The sequence below is a fragment of the Callithrix jacchus genome, chromosome 3 (genome assembly GCF_049354715.1).
Source record: "Callithrix jacchus isolate 240 chromosome 3, calJac240_pri, whole genome shotgun sequence".
Classification (NCBI taxonomy): Eukaryota; Metazoa; Chordata; class Mammalia; order Primates; family Cebidae; genus Callithrix; species Callithrix jacchus.
The window spans coordinates 166,500,414-166,512,435 of NC_133504.1; the positions used below are offsets into that span (position 1 = coordinate 166,500,414).

At 39.7% G+C, this 12,022-nt stretch overlaps 1 protein-coding gene across 1 annotated transcript in view; it reads right to left on the reverse strand.

Annotated features, from left to right (window-relative positions):
• LOC118152102 (uncharacterized) overlaps window positions 1–12,022 on the reverse strand; it is a 57,525-nt gene that overhangs the window by 22,073 nt on the left and 23,430 nt on the right. The gene's annotated exons all lie outside the window — the stretch shown is intronic.

Sequence of the window (12,022 nt, forward strand, 5' to 3'; positions counted from 1 at the left end):
TTCCTACTACTACTGGCAAAAATACTAATATCTAACACTGACTAAGCAAGCACATGCCATGTACAGGAAATCAAAATTCAGTACACCATGGAAGGAAAGAGTTTAAGATTGAAGCTGCTGTCTTGGGTTATAAAAAACAAAAATGGCAAGGCAAGAACAACAAAGGAAAAGAAAGTGTCCACTTAGATTTAAAAAAAAAAAAAAAAAAAAAACACTAGTAGTGAAAACAGCCCTTGGTCTAGAGGAAATGTAAGAAACAGCTGTTCATCAAGGGCGGCTGAAGGCATGGGGGAAGCAGAGGAAAGCAGCCTGCCTGCTCACAGTTACAATGCTCCAGAATGCTTTTTGTTTGTGTGAAGGAATTTACAACCCAGTGATTCACACTGCAAAGCTTATACTTAGCTCTTTGCAATATATGCCAGCTCCTGGTGTTTTCCCATTCGCTCACCCAGATATCAAGAGAAAGACAGAATAAAGGTCCAATAATAAGAACTTGAAGACAAACCACTATATTTGGATATAGATATAACCCTCTGTCTACAAACATAGTGTCCGTGAGGCACAAAGCTGCTTAATCTTCTCTCTTTGTAGGCTTCCAAATCCCATCTCATTTTGCATCCGCTGCGCTTTGTACAAATGCCAGTCCCCTCCAATTCAGCCCTGATGTCAAGTGACAAAGGGAAATACTCCCACTTGAACTCCCTTTCAGCCTTTTTGCTTCAAGTCTCCTTCAAACAAAGACTTTGCCTCTGATTCCTGGCTTGAGAACACTTTCTTAGATGACACATAGCTTGGTGTGGCCAAGCAGTTATTTTTTAAAAAAAAAGGTCAGTACCTAGATTCCCCCATGATGTAAATTAGAGAGTTGCAGCCTCATCAAGGTCTCCCAAGGATGTCGCCCAGTGAGAAAGGAACTACTGGATTTCCATCTGTGTGTTTCATACCATTGGTGGCTATTGTTTAAATAAACATTACTTTGTATAGCTTCTTTTAAAAAATTCAATACATGTTGGTGCCTGGTTAAAAAGAAAGAAAATTGCAGTATTAAAAGACTAGTATTTTCAGAATCTTGTGATGTAAATTGCTAATTTAAAACCCAAAATATTGTTAAAGTGTCTTTATTTAATAGCAGGTGATTACAAGCTGTAATTTGCAAGCTGTAGATGCAGATGGTGATGTTTTTCCTCCCTTTTCAGCAGTGCAGTACAGTATTTACTGCAGATCTGTGCAGACACAGAACAGCCAACTGTGAGAGAAAACACTCTGGAGGAAGATCAACCACAAAGTTTGTAAGACGAAGATGGGTTTTGAGACCTGCCCATCATGTCTCAGCCAAGGCAAGTTCCTCTCTTCCTGAGCGTGGAGGGGTGCTTGCTCATTAAAAGAAGCTGAAGCTGTAGATCATGGGATTGTCAAGTGTTTACAAATGTTAAAACATGTGCATGAAAGACTGGTATTTAATTTAGGCTTGACTTATTCATTCTGTGGCTACAGATAACTTACGGAAGAGAGAGAATGTGGGTATAGGATTGAAAAATAAAATGCAGGATACCTAGTTAAATGCGAAGTTCAGATTTTTAAAAAATGAATACTTTGTTGGTATAAGTATGTCCCATGCAACTTGGGATAGACTTATGCTAACAAATTACATGGCACATACTTGTATCAACAAAATATTTTTTATTTATCTGAGCTTCATATTTCACTAAGAATTCTGTATTTTTATTTGCTACACCTTGCAATCCTATATAGGGAGAAAGGGTGAATAAATAAATAACAATGTCATCTGCAGGCGAAGGTGATGGGAACTAGCATTTACTGAGCACTGGCTAGGGACTCACCTTCTGCTCTCTTGTGTAATTAAGGCACTTACCAGGTAGATTTTTTTTTTTTTTTTTTTTTGCCAATCACAATTCAACAAGGATGTAATTGTGGCTCAGAGAGGTTTAGTAACTGTCCCAAAATCATATAGTTTACAAGAATCCTGGATTTGGTGACGAAGGTTGCTATGACTTTAAAGACTGAGTTATTTCCATAAAATGGTACTGCTACCTCGCCTTTGTTAATTCTCTCCCATGACACTCAGGGAATTGGGAAGGAAGAAATGCAGTGTCCATTTCTAGCTCTAGTCACTTCCCAGCTCCCCAACCCCCACAAAATTGCAAACCAGCAAAGGAGCCCATCTGTCTTCCCAGTTATCTCCTTCCTTCCATCCTTACCCCAGTGAGCAAATAAAAGCAGTATTTGCCGGTTGAAGAGGAATCACAACTCCTTCATAATTCGTGTTATCCAAGTAAAGTCTTCGTAATTACTATATTCTCTTTTATCTTATTGTGATCTATTACAAAAAGTCTTGGGAGGCTGGCCTTCTTAGGGAATTTACAATATTTTTGCAGAATTCCAGAATGTGGTAACACAAGACCCAAACAGGAACGAGGAGAAAGGGACTGTTGATTGTGCCCTCAGATGTCACACCTCCCTTTACACTGTTGAAAAGGGGCTCAGCAGTCCATCCCCTCGCCCATGACTTAGTAGGAAGTCCTGATTGACCTCCAATGTTTCTCAATAGGTGTAATATTTTGGCATTTGATCAAAATGATTTTATATCATAAAGGACTGGCCTGAACATTGGAGGATAGTTCTTATTCCCCTGTTCTCATCCAAAATACTGCAGACAGTCATTTAGTCACTTTGTAAACCAAGAACATCCCTGACCATTTCCAAACACCTCTGCTGGTGGAGATGCCTCTCCTCTGACAGAGGGGATGGACTGCTGAGCCATCCAGGACTTGGGCAACTGTGAAAAGGGAGGTGTGACATCTGAGGGCACAATCAACAGTCCCTTTCTCCTCGTTCCTGTTTGGGTCTTGTGTTACCACATCCTGGTATTCTGCAAAAGTAGTGTAAATGCCCAGAGAAGGCCAACCTCCCAAGACTTTTTGTAACAGACCACAATATCATTGGGCAATCTCCCTCAGTTCTGGCCAATGAGACATGAGAGTAGGTCGGCTGGGGGGTCTCTGGGAAAAATTTTCCCACACTATAGAAGAGGTGCAAGGAAGAAATGGTTCTTCTAACACAGCTGGATGTGGTCAAGTCTGCACGTGATGTCTAATGCTGCAAAAGCTATTTTTTCTCCAATGGAAACAAACACTGAGAGTGAAAAGATGGAGAGTACAAAAATGAAAAACACTGGCCACCTGAGAGTATCACTGATCTGCTGAATTAGCAAACCCTGGAGCTTCCCTACCTCCAAGTTCCTGTTAGGATGGAATAAAACTGCCTTATTCTTGAGGCACCTTAAGTTGAAAGCCCTCAACCCATTGGCAACTTAGAGCACCCAAATTAGCACATAGTTGAAAGAACACTGAACTTCTGAAGGGAGGATAAGAAAAAACAATGAAGAGATTAGGGAGTGTGAGGTGCTAGAGACATCTTTGACATATTATGGTGGAATGAATGGCAAAGAGGAGAGAGTGGAGTCAGGAAAATGGAATTTAAACCCTGACTTGATCACAAATTCCCTCTGTGATCTTTGGTAAGGCACATTAGCTTAGCCTTAAGTTTCTGATGGAAAACCTATGTGGATTAGATCTACAAACCTTGCCACTTCAAAGCCTGTGGCCCACACCAGACCTACCTACCCTGTTTCTCACTGGTGTGTGAGCCCAGTAACCACATGTACCACCACATCCCATAACATTCCAACCAGGCCTCTTCACTCATCTTACCTGCCCATTTCCTGGGAGGTGTGAACTCTGGGTCCCATCTAAACCCACTCCCTCCTAAGAGACCCTAATACTTTATTCTATGGCTCTGATGTAAATGTCATTTGAGCCAACAATCAGCCTCAAGATCTCTGCTGTGTCTTTTTGTCTGCACCAAATAAATTTTATTCTAATTGAAATACCTAAGACCAATTGTGAGATACCCACATTTAAATTACCTACATTCTCTTTCAAGGAGCATTTAGTATACCTTTTAAATAAAGAATCCATAAGTGCTAACCTCACACATTGCATTCTATCCTGTTCAACTTCTTATTAATGTGTATTTGCAGAAAAATAAAAATTACTTGGCCTCATTTACCGAAGGGTGTTATATAAACCACTTAAATATAGTATTCTCTAGTGCCATCTAGGGGATTTCAGACCAAGAGAAAGAAAGAAACGGTTCGGCTGAAAGAGAAAAACGGACAGTGAGAAATCAGCTATGACTCACAAAGTAATTCCTTACACAAATCTCATAGTGTTTGGGTAATCTTTCATTTTTGTTTGGATAGCTGGGCAAGGTCACACATGGTGCTGCAGCTGGGAATGCATAAATGACTAACATACATGACCTTGTGCCCATGTTTATAGCCTAATATCTCACAAACATAACCTTGAGAGACAAAAGTTTCCCCACTGAAATCAATGCCTCTTTCTAAAACCAAATCATGCAGAATTTGTTGATATTTTTTAAATGAGTTTTCTGGCTACCTGGTACCTAGACGTTAGTCATTAACATGTAAGATTTCAGGCAAGCATTCTTTGAAGCTAAAGAAAAAAACCCCAGAGTGATTGACACTTTGCTAGGACTGTCTGCCTCCATCCTTAGCCCCTCACACAATGTCCAGCAGATAGAACTGTCTCCTAAATGTTATTTAATGATATGGTATTGCTTGATGATGGTGATGTCCACTTCTTTCTAATAACGGTATGTGACTCAATCGCAGTGGTCTGTGTTAACTTAAATAAGCACTTTTCTGTGTTAACTTAAGGTCTACCTGCCTATTTGTGTGATGGCCCTGGGCGAGGTAGGCCTTTTACCCACAGGTTTTTGCAATAATCCTTCCCCTACAGTCAATAAACATTTACTTTCCATTTTACAAATAAGAAAAGTGAGGCAAAGATAAATAGAATGTCTTCTCCAAAGTAATGCCATAAGAAAATGCATAAACAAGATTTTGAACCCATGCTATGCTCTAGCCTTAACCAGTGTGCTTCCCCCACCAATGTGGAATTTCAAAGGTAGCATTTAAATGACTACTAAATGTCTTACAAACTATTTCAATCAAAGGTAAAATGCACATAAGACTGACACCACAAGAAATTTCCGATATTCAACCATTTCGACCTATAGAAAGGGCTTATGTGTGAACCAACAGAACATACTCCCAAATTCAAAGCTACTTCCCTTTCAGACCCGTAAAAAGAAGTAGCTTTTGGCCGGGCGTGGTGGCTCAAGCCTGTAATCCCAGCACTTTGGGAGGCCGAGGCGGGTGGATCACAAGGTCAACAGATCGAGACCATCCTGGTCAACATGGTGAAACCCGTCTCTACTAAAAATACAAAAATTAGCTGGGCATGATGGCGCGTGCCTGTAATCCCAGCTACTCAGGAGGCTGAGGCAGGAGAATTGCCTGAACCCAGGAGGCGGAGGTTGCGGTGAGCCGAGATCGTGCCATTGTACTCCAGCCTGGGTAACAAGAGCGAAACTCCGTCTCAAAAAAAAAAAAAAAAAAAAAAAAATAAGTAGTTTTTGTTACGGTTATGTACCATTTCGTTTAGCTTGGGCTTTTCATGATCTCTTCACTAGTGCAAGCTCCAATTAAACCGAATTACCTCCAAGGATGCAACTTCTTCGTGTATCCTTATTTACTTGTCAAGCCCGAGACTCCTAAATATCACCTCCAAGTTGTATTGATTTTATTTATCTCACAAGTATTTTGTGACAGTAGGTACTGGCAAGGCAGCTGCAACACCATTTGTTCATAGTCACTTTGTTTAATGTCTGGTTCTAATAAATGTTATTTTCTCAGTTAGATCATTTGGCTACAATAGGTCTCCATGGCAGAGTGAATGGAGGAAGATGATGGGTTGGTCAGGAGGACTAAGTGACGGGTGGAGGGATGTCTTAGAATGCATCTAATAATATCTTATTAGCTTACAGAAATAAAAGCACTGACTGTTTAACATCTGTTCTCAAGCAACCCTGATGTAAACTTCAATGGACCCTGCAAAGGCCATATACCTCAAAGTAAAGATGATCAAGGCAAGGCATATTGGTTCCCGATCTAATAAAGCTAATGGTTTCTGCTTACTGTTCAGTCAAAGCCTAGTTGGTTTACAACAGGGATTTTACTTTGTCCCCAAATAGTTTCTCTTAGTTCTTGCCTTTCTAAATCCACAGGGACAAAAATAATTAATGCATAAGTATATACAATCCCTTCCTTTTTCCTAACCCTCATGATCCCCCTCTCCACACACACCCACAAAGTCCACAAAGGAAGTATTTTGCAGAGTAATCAAAGAGAAATAGGATGGGGAAAGAAAAGTGGAGGCCACAGAAATGGGTGTAGAGAAACATTTCACAGAAATCTAAAAGACAAAAAGGAAAACAAAAATTGAGACCAATCAGTAGACACTGTGGCAAGCAGCTAGGAGAATGAAAGGAATAAAATGGCACTCTTTTGATATTATCCGATAAATTCGAATAAAACTGTAACATTCTTATTACTCCAGGATGTTGGACTGTAGACCTTTGACTATGACTCTGCAGTGAGACTGGGCTAGGGAGAGCCCCAGGATTTATTCATATTATGCTAATATGGTGTATAATGAGAAAGACATCAACCATTTCATGCGGAATTAGCTGATATATTCCTGTGCCGTCTCCTCTAGTGTTCTGGAATTATTGCATAATATGGTCTCTGATTTTTATTTCCCATTCTGCACAGCATCCTGAGGGTCCAACTCTCCACTGCTTCAATATGCCCCTTGCCCTCAATAACTCCTTACCACAAAAAATCTCCTCACAGTATCAATTCTCAGTTCCGCCAAACAAAAGGAAGGTTGTAGGTTCCAAATGGACAGAGTCCAATAACAATTAGGTTTATACTTGTAGTGGGATTCTGCCCAACACAATGTACCCATGAAGAGTGCCTTAACACATCTTCAAATCACCAAGATGTTCGCTAAACCAAATATCCCAGAAATGCCTCCTCAAAGATGATGAAATCCAGATATTCAGCAGTCAAAGTCTCAATGATTTTCATGACATCCTTATTCTTTCACTAAAAAAATTTCTCTTGGTAACAACACTAGCCGCTGCCTCACAGATTTCTTTTTTTCATATCTTTTTTCTTTCCATTGACTTGGCCTAAGAGACAGACACTAACAATAATTTAAAGACCTCATTTAATCAACTGACTTCACCAAGCCCCAATTTTACCGGGACTCACACAAAAAAAGGATGTTGCAACATTCCTTTTACCAGTAGGGTTTTCTATATTCTGTCGGACACTCTGAGAGGCATATTACTCTTGACTAAACTTTAAGCATTTAAGCACTGTGTTTAGTCTATAGAACTAAATATTCCTCATATAATAAGTTCAGTATTGACATCTGGGATGGGTTGAAAAGTACACGGGCATTGGAATTCACATACCTGGGATAGTTAAGCTTCCACATTGCCTACAACTACTAGTTTCTTAACTAGTATTAAGTGAGCTCAAATAAGTAGTAATTTATCTGATCTTCATTAACTCATCTATAAATTGAATATAAGAAAATTATGTTAATAAAGGTAGGAGAGTGACTGATACAAAAGCATTGAAACCTCAGTGGTTAAACACAATGGAAGGTTATTTCTTGATGTAACAATTAAGTGTGGATGCTTCAGTACGCCCTGCTTCAATGTGCTCTGCTTCAATATGTCCCTTGCCTTCAGTGACTCGTCACCCCCAAAATCTCACAGTGTCAATTCTCAATTCCTCCAAGTAAGATAAAGATTCTAGCTCCCACATGGACAGAATCCAATAGCAATCAGGTTTATATTTTTAGCAGGACTCAAATCCACAAGATTGAAAGAGCCTGGATCTCTGAGTCACAGCGTGAAGGACTGCAGTAACTTAGGGATCCGGGCTCTTTTAATCTTGTGTATTTGTCAGCCCCTTCACTATTTGTCAAGGGCCAGATAGAAAATATTTTAGGCTTCATAAGCTGTATGTCACAACTACTAAATGATACTGTTGTGGTGCAAAGGCAGCCATTGATGATAGTAAACTAATCAGTATGTCTAACTTCAATAAATCGTTATACACAGAAACAAGTGGCAAGGAGATTTGACCAACTGGAAGTACTTTTTAGACACCCCCTGCCTTGGGTTATTGAAGTCCTTTTATGGATTCTTTGCAACCAACTGGTTGATGAGACAAAATAAGAACATGAAGAATGGCCAGAGTTTGTAATGGACTAAGCTTAAAAATAGCATAACATGGCTGGGCGAGGTGGCTCCCACCTGTAATCCTAGCAATTTGGGAGGCTGAGGCAGGTGGATTGCCTGAACTCAGGAGTTCGACACCAGCTTGGGCAACACAGTGAAACCCCATCTCCACTAAAATACAAAAAATTAGCTAGCTGCGGTGACGTGCACCTGTAATCCCAGCAACTCAGGAGGCTGAGACAGGAGAATCGTTGGAACCCTGGGAAATAGAGGTTTCAGTGAGCCAAGATCCTGCCACTGTACTCCAGCGTGGGTGACAGAAAAAGACTCCATCTCAAAAAAAAAAAAAAAAAAAAAAAAAAAAAAAAAAGTAGCACAGCATATGTGACTTCTGCCCATTCCATTGGCCAGGACATGGGCATGGCTAACTCCAAGGAAACCTGGGAAATAGCTTGTGTTTGCCCAGAAGAAAAAGAAAACCAAATTTTCTAAACTAATAACATTCTCTACCAAAAACACTTTCTTCAGTGGTTGTGGAGAGGGTCATATGAGATGATGAGTATGCAAAACTACTTCGTAAATTATAATCTGCTGTGCAAATGTAGAATGCTATTTTTACTATAATTACTGTATGCGATATTTCCATGAATAACTTACAACCAGGGAGGGATAGCCTCTTTAGAAAAAGAGAGCTTACGAGTATAAAAGGCACTTAAAATTTTTAGATCAAGTAGAATATGCAGATTATGCCCTCCAAGCCAAAGAATCATGACCTTTTCCTCTAACTAGCATGCCTTGAAATGCCCTGAAATTTCCTCTCCCTCCATGGTAAAAACAAGCTTTGTATGCATAGAGGCAATTACTGAAGCACTTTTTTGGGTTATCTCTATAGCCAGATTATTTGCTGTAAAACTGAAGTTCATTTATAATGCCCTTCATTGCCAGAAACAATAAGTTGAAAATATAAAGTTGAAGCTATCCATAGTATTAACTAATTAACTAGAAATCCATGCTTAATATTCTCCAAGAGTAAAGCTCTGTGCTGGGGAGATAGGACACATTGGAAAGCATATAAGCTAAGATAAAAAATGAATGTGATCCCTTCAATCAGATTACGAAGGTCTCACTTTTAAACCATTTAATGTTTGTGATCAGGTCATAGTTTTGTTTTGTGTTGTTTTTTTCAACAGCCTTTTCACAGAGTAACAGGAGCAGCACAATTATTTCACTGCTTTTAAAGGGTTTTTCATTTGTTTGTTTTCTTTGAATGGCAGATTAATAGTGGAGAAAGTGAAAATGCAAGATTAGAATGAATTTTTATAAAATAGGGGATAAAATATGGATGATTCATTTATTTACCTAATTTTAAGCAAATTGACAAATTGAAGGGACTTCCTATGGGGCAATTAGCCATCCATCATTGGTTATTTTGAACAAACCAAGAAAACAAGACATTTAAAAGGATTTGTCGAGCATGAGAGGTGGAGTGTGTATGGCTATGTTGGCAAGTAGGGACGATGATGCCTTACTTAGAGTGGTGACCTGGTTAGGTACCTATGTCTCTATGACATATAATCTCTCCACTTCTAAATAGCTAAGTGCTCAATGGATAGAGTATGCATAAGGTCTAGTTTGCTCAAGAAAGTCCCAGTTTTCCCTTGTTCCCCCCATAACTATTGATAGTGTTCTCATCCACCCTCTAGAGTGCCCCAGTTTGGAATGATGCATTACGTGGACATGCTGTCCATGGCTGTGTGTTCATGGCTTGATGTGCAGAATATGGGGAGGTGGCACTCAAGCAGCCTCTTAATTGCCACACCTAAGAGGCTTGAAACCTGAAATGCGCAAAGGACTAAGTAAATAGCAAGTAACAGGATCCATGTAGCCATTTCTCTCCCATGAGCCTGGTGAGAAAACTCCTCAGCCATGAGAAAAGGGCCAATAGGCACTGATTTCTGAGCTGCCACTGCTACAAAGAAGAGGTGATTTGAGAATCTGTATGAGTCTCAGCCACCATTGCGAAAGAAAACTGGACTCTGGCACCTAAAATAACTTCTCAAAGGTTTATAAAGTTCCAGAGCTCCTATTTATCTTTTAATGTCTCTAGCCATCAACTAATTCATTTCCTTACATTAGCCTAGGGTGATTTTTTTTTGTATTTGTTCATTGTCTCCTGACTGATTCTGAACTTTGTTAATCATAATGACACAATTTCAAATAGCAGTAGTTCAGTTCCAATCCCACACTCCTCAAGATGTAATACAGAGAGAATGAACGGCTTCCTCCAAAGCATTGGCCTTTGGAAGCCTATGAGGGCTCTATTCCAGTCCCTAACTCTTTACCAGTATTCCTACCTCCTCCTCTATCCAAGTCATCACAGATACCAATGCCTGCTTCCTCCAAGTCATGAGTTCCTGCATTTTTAGGTAGCATTGACACTGGAGAGGTATTCTTCTCTCCAGGAGATTTGGGAAAGGGGAAATGAGCTTAGCATTCAGCTACAGAAAGATGATTGCTCACCTAAGCCATTACTTTTAATTTTATGGATAATGAGAAAGCTCTTGGGTTTTTTTGTTTTGTTTTGTCTTGATGAGGCAGCATTCATTCATTAGTCAAAAGCAAATGAAATGCTTCCCCTTCTCTTAAACTCTCTAAGAATTCATCCTCTTCCTAGATTCGCCAGGAAAAAAAAATCTTAAACTCCAAAATGATCTTTCTATTTGTTCCTTGTTGTATCCCCACAATCTGATCTAGTATCTTCTGCTGAAGGTGCTCTCTATATATTTGTAAATTAATAGGCTAATGAAGGAATGAAGAGATTCACCAAGGTAACATAGAACCAAAAGATAAGAGTGTGTTGGGCACTATACAGCCATATGTCCTACCATAGATTGATGCCTCATTGTTGCCCAAACTCCTACTGAGTTTAGGAATCACTGGAGTATAGGTGCCTAGAAGGACCCAGAGCTGCCTAAGAAATAGAGCTAAGCTAAGACAAATAGGAAAGACATTTACAGAAAGTCAATGATGCAAAGAGTTTCCTTCCCTGGATGAGAACATTAGCACCACAGAAAAACTGTGAAGAGACTTAGGAGGTAAATTGTTTATTGGAGAGGATGGTGGCAATTTGGGTTTATAAAGATGAGAATGAAGGCTGATGGTTGCAGGCAACAGAAATGTTAACTCGGGCTAGCTCAGACAATAAGATACTATATATTCTGACAAAACTGGCAGTCCAGAGCAGTACGTAGGCTTCTGAGTTGAATGATTCAGTGATTCAAAATGTTACCATAGGTCCAAGTTTCCTTGGCTCTACAGAGTTCTCAGAACCAGTATGACCTCTGAATGATAGCATGATGACTAAAGCAAGTCACATCCAGATAATGATGCTCACAGGAAGAGGAGAGGCAATCACTCCCCATGGCACGCTCTCTAGTTTTTACGTATGTGTTGTTCATTTATCTTTGAAGAATGCATGCTCTTTATTACTATAAATGAGGCTTGTAATCCCCTAACTATAGTTTTCTCCTAGAACCTGAACAAACGTAATTCTTAGAGCAAGAATTTGCACCTTTCTTTTTCCAGCAAAGAAACTTTCCCAAGGAGTTCTCAGAATCTTTCCCCTCACATATCTTTCACCAAAATTGGATCCCATGACTATTCCTATCACGTTACTCACAAGACAAATGGAAATCTCTTTGTCACCCTTGCAGGGTTGAAATCAGCTTCTGCTGAGGCATATGGCTGCATGGAGAGGGGTAAATACCTAAAAAATAAAAATAAATTCTGAAAAATTTGCTAGGATGGAGGAAGA